Genomic DNA, 13,426 nt, shown 5'->3' with positions numbered 1-13,426 from the left:
TAGATTTTCAGATAGCATATTTCCAACCACAGTGTCTTTTCCAAACTCTCTGTTTTTGAGGGCAATCAACATCTGCTTTAAGGGTATTTAATGACTCTTCAAATGGGAACAGTCTACTGGCAAGGCAACAATATCTTACAAGAAATGACAGATCTTTTGAAAAGTTTAAAAGATTTTATTTTTCTGTGACTTGGAAATTTCTTTACTGCTTTGGATTCTCTGGGTAGAAATAACATCCAATATAATTGTTACTTTCTCTTTGTTCCCTCGGAGTATAGATTGTGGAGTGTCTCTTGAGCTTGAGCTTTTTTCAGTTTATGAATATTGTTCCTGTTACAGCTTCTATATTCAGTAAATGGGTATGAGGAGAAGAACTCCCAAGATTTAAAACACTTGGTGAGGGAATGATAACTATGTGGTTGTTTTATTGTGTCCTACTCATTTTTCAAACTACTATGTAATCCTTAGTGGAAACCCCAAATGAATTTGTTTGATTAATTAATGGATTGGTTCCTTAGCAGGTATGACTTATTGTTAATGGAGCTATAATAAGGCTATGTTGATTTGTACTGTGGATCCAACTCTTTGAAGCAAAGAACTATAAAGTACTGAGTATTCTCTGTGGGTGTGCAGAATTAAAGATTGTCCATAGGATGTGTGTGCATGCATATGTTAGAATTTATGTTTTTGGGCCCTAACTTTCTTTTTGGTGCGTTATAAAGAAAAGGTCTGGGAAATTCCCTTCTTACCCCACCTCTTAATGCTCAGCAGTTCTTTCTGAGGTTTATATTATATTGTGCTGGGAACCAACTGACCAGGTTTGTCTCTTTTTTTTTTTTTTTTTTTTTTTCCTTCCCCCCGACCCCTCAAATGGTTCAAAAATATCACTTTAGGTTCCTCATTGTCAAGGTTTTATTTCAACCACCAGAGAGAACAGGTAGATTTAGTAACAAAGATGTTCAGCTCTCTTGGGCATAATGTTCCTGGGCTTCATAGTAATTTTAAGCAGTCTGGGTCTACAGTCTGAAAACTTGAATTCAAGGATCTAATACAAAACAGGTAATAAGCAGGGGGCACAGAACTGTGCAACTTTATTCTTCACAGCACAGTGACCTTGGCTGAGCTTTGCATCCTTTATATTGCCCAATGGAAGATGTGATAAACTGAATGGCGGGAGAAGGTTGTGGTACAGAAGTTCCTGTATGTTGGATCACAAGATCCTGTAGTTTTTAACATCTACACAGGGTGTCTACATTTAAGAAGAGTCAACAGCCCTCCAAGTTTAGAGACCTCCTTGATCTCCAAATTGGTGGAGTTCATCAAAATGATGTTTGTAGCTAAATTAAAAGTAACTTGAACTAGGCTTTGACAGTTACTGGTTTCAATGACCAGTAGGGAAGGGGAAGGAAAGGAGATGAAGTAGATGCTCACCTGTTGTTCTTAGAAAAGACAATGTGCTGTTGGTATAATCAGCAGAACACTTAGCCTTCCCTTCCCCCTGCATTAGGACCACAGTTCCTGTGCACAGTTTTTATATTGAGCTCAAGGACCAATAAATAACAAGAGAGCCTATAAATAAATACAGCTGTGAGCCGACAAAGGCTTCTGACAAATGATGTTTATTGAATTTCTCACGTGTGGTCCAGTTTGAATCCAACAGTGTGGCTTGCTATGTTTTTAAAAGTATATTTTGTGCCCAAGCTTGGGATTGCCCTCTTTTGGACTAAGGAGATCTCTGGCTAGCTGTGGAAAGGAGAGGAATGGGTGAAAACAAGAGGTTTTTTCAGTGAAGCTAGGCTCAAGGTATTAACTTTAGACAGATCAACCCAAGATCTGCTGATTGTTTACGTGAGAGGGTTTATGAGAGAAAACAATATCACAGCAAAGTGCTGGCTCAGATAATACACACCTCCCCTCAATAATTCTGCCTGATGCCATTTTCCTAGAAATGCAGTAATCCATACCTAGATTTAAGTCCATTTTATTGTAGCCTTCAAAAATGGTAGTCAGGTATGTATGTAGGTATGGGAGGTGTTGTATGGACAAGAGTACAGAAAGCTCAGGTCCCAAAGAGCTTGAAGTCTTCCACTTGAGCTGAAGTTCCAGATCTGCTCGGTGCATGGAGTTCATTGTATCTCACCCATAGCCACCATGGGAGCTCTAGTCAGGTAAATTGACAAAGCATTAATTACTTCAAAGGAGAGCTAATGAGGCAGTAAACCACAAGGGTGAAACTCAAATGGTTTATGGTGCCATTAGTAGACTAAAATGGAATTATAATTAGAGCAGGGCAAACGATTCATAGTCCACAATTTATCCAATGGATTTAGTGCTTGTTTCTGTTCATGAATTATGCACAAGTAGGCATATTTTAGGAATGTATTCATTGTTTTCAATTGCTCAGCAACCACTTTATATGGAGAGATTTCTGCTAATATGAGTAGACTTGTTACAGTTTGCATCTGGTTTCTCTTTGCTTTGGGGCTTTGTGTATATATTTGTGCTCTGCAGTGGCTCAGTGAAATACTATGGTGTTTCTGCTTCCTGGAATGTTATAGAAAAACACGTTAATTGTACTGGGATATGTAGCAGTTACCTAAATTTGAAGGAAAACCCTTTTTTGATCTTCAGAGATGGGTTTTTTGCTTAATGAACAGTCCTTCTGTAAATAGCTCAGCAGTAGGGCAAGACTTGCTCAAACATCCATCCCCTAAAATGAATAAAATTTGTGTGTCCAAATGAAAGCATGGTTCAAAAATAATGAAACATGCTTAGGAAAGCTTCATTCCACTGCTTAGATCTTGACTTAAGTGCAGAATAATTCAAACATTTGTTGACTGACAGTCTTATCTTGGGCTTTGAGGTGGTGTGGGGTTGAGCTCATAAAATTCCTCTTGGTGCTCTTCCAGTTTGCATAAAGTACGTGTATAATATAAGGGATGATCCTCTGTTGTGGGACATCTTTCCTGTATGCTATCATTCGTTTGGATTTATACAGGGAAACAATGTTGCTGAGAGGGGTCTAATGTTTGGAAATGACTGTGTACACTCTCAGATGCTCCTCGTCCTTGCATGGTTTGTTTGTCTCCATCCGGCTGTGCACGTACTAGTGTGTCACAGGCTCTATTGGTGACATCCAGCTCCCTCACAGACCAAAACATATGGGGGTACTTGGGAGTGGCCAGTCCTCTATCCAGTGAGATGTTCTGGTGTGTTGAACTCTCAAGTCAAAATGTCTTGGGGGCCAGTCTGTCTTTTTGTTACACAGCCCTGTTCTCTTCTATGAAGAACCTATTCAGAAGAGACAGAATTAAGCCACAAACCTTTATCTTCTCACATTGCTGTATCCTCTAGCCTGGCAATCAAGCATTTGGTTATTTTCTCAGGTGATTGAGAAGCTTAGTTTCTTGGAGTGAGGGTGCTCTGTGCTGCCCAGTGGTCACCTGGCTCCAAGTCTGTCTTCCTGAATAAATCATGCATTCTCCTTTTTGTATGACATGTTTAGTTCCATGATTTAAGAGCTTCAACATATAGCTCTTGTTTGTTTTTACACTTGTTAATATCTAACCATGAATTACCCATGAATGGCTAATTAGGCATTAACCATATATTGTGCACCACCCAAAGAATCAGAACTTACACAAACATCTATGTTCTTAGTAACTTCTTAGAATATCCCTGGGCTAGGGATGTCTGCATGTATTAGGGAAGGGCTTGCAAATCCTGGCCTACAGGGTAGTTACAACATAGCTCAAAATCAGAACAAGTCATACACGGAACAAATGCCTTGTAGGGAAAAAGATCAGTATCTCAAATGGTGAAATATCGATCAGGAATTTGATAACAGCTTATCCCTTCTGAGAGGACAATATTATTGGACCTGATTTTTAGTTTTCATGTAACATTTTGAATGAAGCTCACATAGAATGAAATGGAAATAGGAAAACTATCTATGTCCTGTGAGATTATTTTGTGAGTTTTAATATTGTAAATATATTCTATACTTTATTAGGACAGAGACACTTTGTAACAGCTTGTGTTCTTTATATTCTGGGTACCTGTTGACACTATTCTGCTGTGGTAGGTTAAAATTTCTGTTGGTGCAGTGATTATGTAAATCATCAGTGCAGAGGAGAAATGAACAGAAACTCAAGGAAAGAGTCCTGGAGGTGGTCAACACAGAGATTGAGGCAAATACCACAGAACCCGGAGTAGGTAATGCTGATGCCAGAAGTGTTCAGTAACATCAACAGTCATTCTCTGGTGCTCTTAAGTGAACTGTGTGTCAGACTAATTGAGGTGCTATTGCCTGGCCATAGTGAGCCTGCCTGGTTCTGTCTGCCTTATGCTGTCTCCCCAAGAGCTCAGCAGCACCTCTTCCATCTTCTCCCCTCCTGAAACATTTTCTTAGCTGATACTTGATGGGCATCAGCATGACATTATAAAATCCAGTCTGTAGGTCCAGTAGTGCTCCTGGGCTCCTAAGGTTTCTACTGTCCAGCTCCCCACCAACAGTGTTGTATGGTCTGTCTCACTTTGAACTTTCTATGTCTTTGTACATGACCCAGCAAAACCCAGCTCCAGCTGTGAGTCACTGTACAGTAAAATAACAAAGTTGTAATTTAGATGTTTTGAATTAAAAAGATTGTGGAGCCTGTTTCTACTAAATTACTTTCCTATCAAATATTAATAATCTTGGCTGGTTGGGGATTTCTTTTAGAAGAAAAATCCAAGAGACATAAATCTATATTAAAGACTGAGTTCCTATCAAATGGAACTTTATGCACATTTGCTGTGATTTCTCACTTTCTTTTTACTCAAGTGTAACAGAGAAAGTCAGCAAACCCCACAAAATTGTTATTTTCTCCGTCTTCCATCTTTTAGACCCAAAATTGTAGTTTGAATGCTGCTGTTTTCCCTAGCATGCATTTCTGAGTGTCTGCCCAAAGCACAGATGACATGATGCATGATGAAAGCCAAAGGGTTAATCTTCTAGGGACTCAAGTCTAATGGCCCAGTAATGCTCACCCAAGAGGGAATTGTTGTGGCTGTTTCAGATCTCAGTCTTAGTCACTTTATAATAATTTGGAGATTTCCACTGAAACTTAGGTGGCAGTAGGAGCAGCTTTTAATAGGAGACAGCAGTGCTTGAGGTTGATGCCTTGTACCTTGGATCGAAACCTTGCTCCTACCTCTCCTTCATCTGCTACTGAAACCTCTTGTTGCAGGGCTGTATGTGGCAGAAATTCAGAAGATACTTCAGTCCCTCTCAGTGGGGCCTTAAATTTTCATTAAAACCACTCTTTGCAACTCTCCTCTGTCATGATTGTTATACAGGTATGAGAGAGTGCAGATTACTTTTGGGAGCATCCATATATGTGGTACAGAGAGTTTCTGTATATATGTATATTTACATAGATATATACATATATAGATGCATATATGCATTTACATGCATTCAGGCAAGTCATGGAAAGTGTAAGTGCATGTGTCTATCCATGGTTTTTGATCAGCACAGAGGCGTGTGCACAGGGGAGTCTATGGAGCTCTGCATGTGTCATGGAGGTAAACACTGTATGTATTGGATTCCTCGCTCTGATTTTTGTTGCTGTGGGAATTCTGACTTGCATCAAATCCTCTTGAGCAAATGGTTTGGATTTGGGGACTCCTCCCCTTGCTAATGTGCTCTACCAATCTCTCTCTTATTGAAAGAAAGAAGAAGAAAGATGGAAGGCAGGAGAGAGAGCAGTGTAAAGGTCAGCCAGCACTGCAGCCCGACACAGAGATTTATAACCCTCCAAATTCTCCCTCTCTCTGGCAGCATGTCTTTACAGACTCACATTATCTCTATTAATACCAGCCACAAGGTCATTACTCAGGCACTGAGCCTTCCTCCAGCATAAATATTTATACAAGGCTGACCTGCGGCTGCTGCGTTTGCCTTTTATTTGATTTCTGCCGCCTTTTGTGTCTGTCAGTAATGTCTTTAGCTGCTCTGGCTGGGACAGGAGGAGCTCAGAGGAGCCAGGGAGGGGTTAAGAAGGGAGTGAAAGAGAAAGGGGGGCAGGGAGAGCAAGAGGAGAGGGATGGATGGGAGGTTGACATTTCATATGATCCCCATAGATGGTGACTTAATAAACCCTTATTTCACATCAGCTGAATTTTTTTAACAAGTCAATATTTTGCAGTGAGATTATAAATTTAGTGAAAATTTCCTTTTATCTGCTCAAGAAGATAGGAGTGCAAGAATCTTTTGTCTATGAAGTGTTGCTTTTGCTGGAAATGAATGGGATTTTAGAGATCTATTCCAGAGAATAAGCTAAGGATAGTTTGCATGTATGCATGCAAGAGTGAATACATAAAATGCTATCTCACAAATTTCTATCAGCCATGAATTAATGGATTTTTGTGCATCTTTTCTCATCCTTGCACACCAACACTGCTCTGAACCATGTTTTTAGTTTCTGTCAGAGTCAGGTGCAGATACCTGTCTGACACAAAGGGAGACAAGGTTGCTGTGCCTCTTTGCGAAACGTGTTCCAAGGGGCAAGGACAGCCTTGGTGTCTGGGCTGCAGTCCTGTCCTATAGCAGAGCTTTATCTACCAGTGTTCAGAGATGTATGAGGAGCTTGGGAACAAGAATGGAAACTTGAGACAAGTGTGGTGCATGCCAATGATTGGTTGAAGTTTTCTAGTGTAATAAAAACACAGAAGCTGAAGGGAAGAATCATGAGTTTAACCATGTGCTAAAATTTATGATGGCACAACCTGTCTTAGTTCCACAAGGACTGATATTTAGTGGCACTTGTAACTGCTGATACATCCCTGTCTCTCCAGAGATGAGAGCACTCAGTGCAGTAGTAGTGAAGATCCCCATACTATAAGATGGAGCTTTACTGTAGGAATGGATTAACACTACCTTAGCATTTGCACTTTTGAATAGTCTTAAACCTGGTAATTTTACTTCATTAGTTTTGCTTTTCTCTGTTTCACTTAGGTCTTTGGTCCTGCTGAAGGCAGGCTATAGGTTGGAGCTAGTACAGCATATGAGGCAGTCCACAGTAATGGGCCTTTTCTTGTGGTTGAAGAAACACTGATTAGTGTTTGCACAGGATTCCCCCTGACACCCTGTAAAATATCAGTAAAATATAAAGTAAAATTAGGCTAAGTTGAATATGGCTTTCAGATATGTTTTTTCTACTTTCTGGATGATTCTTTAATTTTCTCTTCCTCCTTTTTAGAGTTTGAGAAACTTAGCTTTTGCCTGCCTTCAGGATGCAAATGCTACCTGTGATATGATTCAGTGCCGATTGGAGAGTTTCACTGCAGTGAGAGAGTGAGGATCCTCCTTAAACTAACATATTGTCTTTTGTCATTACTCTAAGCAAGGATTTTGAAGCTTGAGTCCCAGACAAACAACCCTGTGTGGTCCAGTTTGACTGAGTTGACTGAACTAATCACCTGAATGTATTTCTGAGAAATTCTTAGGTTTTATTGTGTGTATCTGCCTACAGCCCTTTCCTGAATACAAAGATCTTCAAAGCCTTTCAAGTGTATTGTCAGTGCTGTGGAAATGGCTTATTTCAGGAATCTCTTCCTTTCCTCATGCCACCTGAGGATACTTTTGCTCCATAATAGTGGTTCTGTAATACTGTATTTGCATGGGACCAAAGCTGCCCTTTTTGTCTGTGAGTAGGTTACAATTTTAAAATTAACACCCAAGAAGCAACAACAAAAAATACACTCCCTCCCCTCCCCCCCCAAAAAAAATTGGGTGTCATTTCTGTAGCTTGTTTTCCCTGTAGAAGAGGATGCTCATGAGCATCTCTGGTGATCAGTTTTCAGTTGAGTCTCTACAAACCAGTGTGCCTGGTTGTTATTGGAGCAACCTGGGTCCTGTTTGATACTCACACACAGCTGAAGTTGAGGATCACTGACTGCTCAAATCCTAAACCATAGAAAATATGGCCAGCAAGAGTGATCAGTGACTTTGTTTATTCTATAAGCAAGTGTGTAAGGTTTAGGATGGGTGTAAGAGGGAAAAGCAGTTGGATTCTGCACATGATTAAGAGAATAGGGAGATTTCAAGATGCTTGGAGTGTCTCTGACTTATTGCTGTCACTGATGTTCAGTTTCCATAGGCGAGCTGATACTGGTGAAGAAAAAGGCTGAGGGACTGGCACTAGCGCCTTCCACCCAGGTTCTGGCCTGCACCAGCACAAGCTACAGGCAGCCAAGTTCTTCAGTACCTCATATTCATGTCTGTCCTTCCTGACCTGCAGATGAAACCATGAGAAAGGGAATCCTGTTTGTGGAATAGAAGGCGGGGAGTTCTCTAACCCTTCTATTGAAATTAGAGAATTTTATGTACAAAATACACCACACAGTCTGTCCCTTCTTACAGATTGTGATACTGAATATTCTTTCTCTTGAGCTGTCTTCACACTTTCCTTTTTTGGTTACTGCTGTCAAAACAAAAATCTACATACTGACTATGAAAACAGAAGTTTCTGTTGAGAAACTTCAGCTGGAACTGTAGGAGCTCTGCAGCTGAGACAGTGTGTGTGGGGTGTGTGTGTATACACATACTCCCCTCCCAGGAAATATTTGAGCCTCTTGAGCCAACAGTGCCAGGGAAAAATCCCTCCCTTCTTGTTACCCTGGCTCTCCTGTTTGTGAAGATCTGTATTTTATTTAGATGGAAGGATTGATACAGGCTACAGCTAGTACAAAGAAAGAAAGAAATAATAGGGTGGAGCCATTCCTTTTTGGAATTTGCATAGAATTTCCATACCAGCCTGTGGAACAATAGTGGGCACTCCTGCTGTGGGACACAAATTTCAGCAAAAATACTTGAATAATAATTAGCAGTAAAACAATTCAATAACTGACATTTAAATTGTCCTTTTGGGGCTCCAGAATTAAAAACAATAGAGGTAAATGAGGATGGTTTTTCCCTGTCAGAAATACAGCACCAGTTTTGCTTGGTTGAGATTTCCAACAGCTGATTGCATACAGTGTTTAAAATGTGGTGTTGTGATAAGGAACACCAAATTGTGACAGGAAGGATCTCTGCTAACTTCCAGATAAATAACAGGGGATACATCCCATTCTGTGTGCAGCTAGGCAAGGGAACTCACAGGGAATTAATTACTCATTTTAATACAGATCTTAGAGAAGGTGAAAAAATCAAATTTCCTTATGACTTCTGATCTTAGAACTTAATAAAGCAAAGCCATGAAAGGTGATTGCAATATTTCCAGTGTAACAATCCTTGAAAAATTGCATGTCTCCTGGTTGAAGAGAAGAAGTTTTAAAATTGTTAAAACTCATTCTTTGTCTGTGATCTTGTACTTAGCTTCAGCTGATCAGCAAGCCCATGTTTTGGTGCTTGCTTGGCCCTTCCTTTAGCACCAAGTTACTTTTTTATTAAGATGGGTGGAATAAAACCCCTGCCAATTATTCCCAGTAGGACAAACAGTTTACTGTCCTCTCTTTTGTTACCCTCGTGAGTCAAATCAGACCCTCCTTAGCTGTCTGTTTGGGTTCATATGCACTGAAAAGGCTGTGTGTGTGCTCAGGTAATGTGTCACAGCATCACAGAAGGGAGGGCAAATATTGAGTTGGGGTGGTGTACTCTGATATCTGTGTAGTAATGCACAAGCACATGAGCACATACACAACTTTGAGTTTTACTTTGAAACCACTCTCTGTGTCTCTGTGCTCACTTGTGCCCATCCAGTAGGACTGTCCTTTGAGTTTGGCATAGCGACTCCATAATTCCCTGGTTTCTTTTCTTTATTAACATTTTTCTCCCCTTTTATTTGTACACAGCTGCCTTATCTCTAAAACCTGGAACTGCTTTTCCTGGGCCAACCTGGTAATTCACAGTAATTCATTCAGGAGCCCTTTTCCTGGTTATCCTGTCTGCTTTTATTCCAGTGACTTAAGCAAGTTACAGAACTCCTTCTCTGTCTGATAGGTTGTTAACAAACACTTTTGCTGAAATCAAAGCCCCTTGTCCCATGTAACAGTTTTAAATGGGGAAAGCAGGTTTGTATGTCTTATCCGTGGGCCATTTTTAAATTGCACTACAGATCTGGAACTCTGGGAGCCAGTGAGATCAGTGGAGGATTTAGGGAGCCTGGAACAGTGGCTGCATCTTGCAAGATTAAGTTTTTATTGACCAAAGAGTAAGGGTTATGTACCAGTCATAGCATTTTTCTTTAGCACAGTGTAAAACTGTGATTTGAACCTGCGGTGTCTGAGGACCTATTTTTCAGAGCAGCAGTTCCCATTTAAGAGGCTGTGAATATTGTGGTGGTATCTTGCACTGGTAGGTATCATTTCCCAGAACAGGTTAGTATGAAGAGAATGTGGAAGAGTCTTTAGGTGTCTTCAGTTCTGGTTCACTCACAGGCAGTTCTCAGGCAGTGATTGATCCTGCCAAGAGACTCCCACCATCTCTACCCCAAGTAGATGTGGAACTTAACTCTCTGTAGGAGTCTCACTGAATGTGCTACCACCACACTGTACTTTACTTGGAGAGCCTTGAGGAGCTCTGTGGAGCCTACATGTAGTAGAAAGCTTCACTGACTGCCTCTGATAAGTTCCTGCTTAGCTGAGATTTCTGGGTTCCAGGTGGTGAGTTTCATTGTTCATTGTTCTTTATTTTGAGGATTTAACAGCATCTAAGTCTGTTAGTAGTGGAACTGCATAAATCTGGTGAAGATTTTTATTGTGGTTAGTGAAGTCCCTCAGAAACTGATCAGAAGAGTAGAGATGAATAGGTATTCAATAGCTGGTTGGTAGCTAGGTAAGGTAAACACACTTAAAGTACTTTGCAAGTATTTTAACTGCATTTGGGTAATTTTTAATATAAAGGGAACTGTAGTGGTGGGCAGACATGAAAAACTTAGTGTTCAAAACAGCAGCATCAGTCCCAAGTCTCCATGTGACGGAGCAGTTTCAGTGCCCGTATGATGAGAACTAAGAGTGACTTGTCAGCCAGGAAACATGAGTTCTTAACTTGCCTGTGGTCATGTAGCACATTGATTTCCCTTCTTGGTGTCTCAGTGGTTTCATATGGAATATGATGCTGAGGACGCTTACCTTGGTTTGGGAAGCCCTTCCTGATCTGTACATGTTTAGCAGTGTTACACCTGCACAGCATGGTCTGTTCTTAGCTGCATTGTCTCTGAGTAATAACACAGAAAACACCGAAGAGTAAAAGGTTTGAAATGTGAACACATTCAAAATCCTGAAATAAAATCTTGCTGTGTGATAGTTAATTGAAACACAGACATTTTGGCACTTGACAGTTTTAACAAGACACTGAAACTATCCATTTCTTACTGTTTTGTTTTTTGAAATTGTGGCAATTGTGGTCCATTTCAGGTAAAATCTTAAAATAAATGCCTCAGAGGCACCAAGTAAAGCAATTTTCTTGCTCTAAACTCCACTCTTGATTCTCATATAATGTGAACCACTTGCAGTTGCTGACATGTATGTGTGCATGTATTTTGTACTCCTGTGTGAGTTTTGAGGTGGTGCATTTTAAAATGACATATGAAGAATGCTGAGCTTATGTGAACAGGACAGGCTTTTATGGCATTGAGCTCATGTTCTGAAGTGAGCCATGCAGGTAAGATTGAAGATTTGAGCAATAGTTTGCTGCTCTTCAACTCACCTATTTGGTGTATGAGTGATCTTCTGGGAGAGCAACTCCTTGAACTGAAGGAAGATTCAAATGAAGACGTTTTGAATTAAGATAAAACCATGAAACAGAAATATAGAACCTGTAATTGCTGCAGAGTATTTGCTGGTTTGATGAAAATGCTGTTTTCTGTAAGCATTTTAAGGTGCTATTTTAGCAAAGCAAAAGCAATTACTGCTGTGCCTGATTATGTGTGCGAGGCAAGGATGATATTAAAGAAATACTGCACAGGGCTCGGACAGCAGGGTATCCTTATTTTTTGTACTCCCCTCCACAATTAAGAGTGCTAGACCAAACTTTCCTAGGATCATAGTTCAAGCTATTTTGCATGAACTACAGGGAGAGTTTCAGTCCTTCCAGCCACTGCTTGAAGTTTCCTCTCTTTGCTTATGTGAACCAAACCAACACACTGGCATTTCTGTAGTTCACGTATTTCATCTGCCGATCTGGGGCGAAGTGTATTTGCAAAATTCAAGTGGGGTTAAGGAGCTGAATAGCTAATTCAGTGAAGTAGTTGAGATGCTAGAGGAGAATCAATTGATAGGGAAGGGGCTGATACTGTAATTGCTATTTTAGTTAAATAGTTAGGGAAAGGCCATGTGGTAGCAGGAGCTGAAGTGCACATGCCTGCATCTTCTGGGGAAGGAATGTATGGAAGCTCCAGTGTCAGTTCTTGGGATTGAGTGCATGGACACAGCTGTCTGTGCTGTTTCTTTCCCTTTTTTGTGAGCAGCTCTTTCTTTCAGTCAAAGACCAGGTCTAAAATGGTGCAAGTACTTAGTATCCCTTATACTATGAAACACCAACTTTGCTCAATTACTGGAAAGTCACCCTCCCCACAGGGAGCCACGAAGCTGTAATGGAGTTGAACACAAACATTTGTTTTGTTTAAAAACCCTGGTGTAACATTGCTGTGCAACTTTGGAGATGTCAGTTCCTGTAAATGCTCTGAGCCCGAGACCAACAGTGCAGAAAGCGTTGGAAGAACCCGTTGTGGAAACGAGGTTTACCAACCTCTCCAATGTTTCATGCCGGCTTCAGTGATCTCCGTGGCTCCCTGCTTCTGCGAAGGCTTCCAGCTTTCTGCTTGTGACATCTCTCCTGATGTGCTCAGACAGAGGGAATATGCAAAAGGACGGCTGCGGCTCTGTGCTCAGGAGATGTCATCTCCGATGGATGTCAGGCAGAGGCGCAGCAATTAAGGCTCCAGCCGACTCTCTGCTCAAGCTCCAGGCACACTGGGGGAGGAGATGAGAGGAAAAGAAGCTAAAAGGGAAAAGTAAGATAGTGGGGAAAGGGGGGAGAGAAGTAAAGATAGAGGGGGAAGAGAGGGAAACTGCAATGTGGAAGAATGGGAAATAAGAGCAACATGGAACAAAATATGAGGAACAAAATATGAAAATATCTTAGAAAAGGGAATAATAAAGAGAGGGGGAACAGGAAGGAAATCAAGGAATGAACATGTGGCTTTGCAAGGTGAAAGAAGGAGGAGGTGGCAAAATGACACAAGTGGCAAGGAAAACCATGAAAGTAGGGAGATGAGGGCAACTTGAGTGCTTTTAGCTAGTTGCTGCTGGTGGCAAAGAAACCCACTGTCCCAGTCCACCAACTGTGGTGCTGGAGAATCCCTTTATTACTGACTTACAGTGAGCTACCAATGTAAATCAGCTGCTGTTTTACAGTTGTCTGTCAGTGGGGAGAACCACTGAA

This window comes from Haemorhous mexicanus, chromosome 19, assembly GCF_027477595.1.
Source record: "Haemorhous mexicanus isolate bHaeMex1 chromosome 19, bHaeMex1.pri, whole genome shotgun sequence".
In the NCBI taxonomy this organism is placed as follows: Eukaryota; Metazoa; Chordata; class Aves; order Passeriformes; family Fringillidae; genus Haemorhous; species Haemorhous mexicanus.
This window is presented reverse-complemented; position numbering follows the sequence as displayed.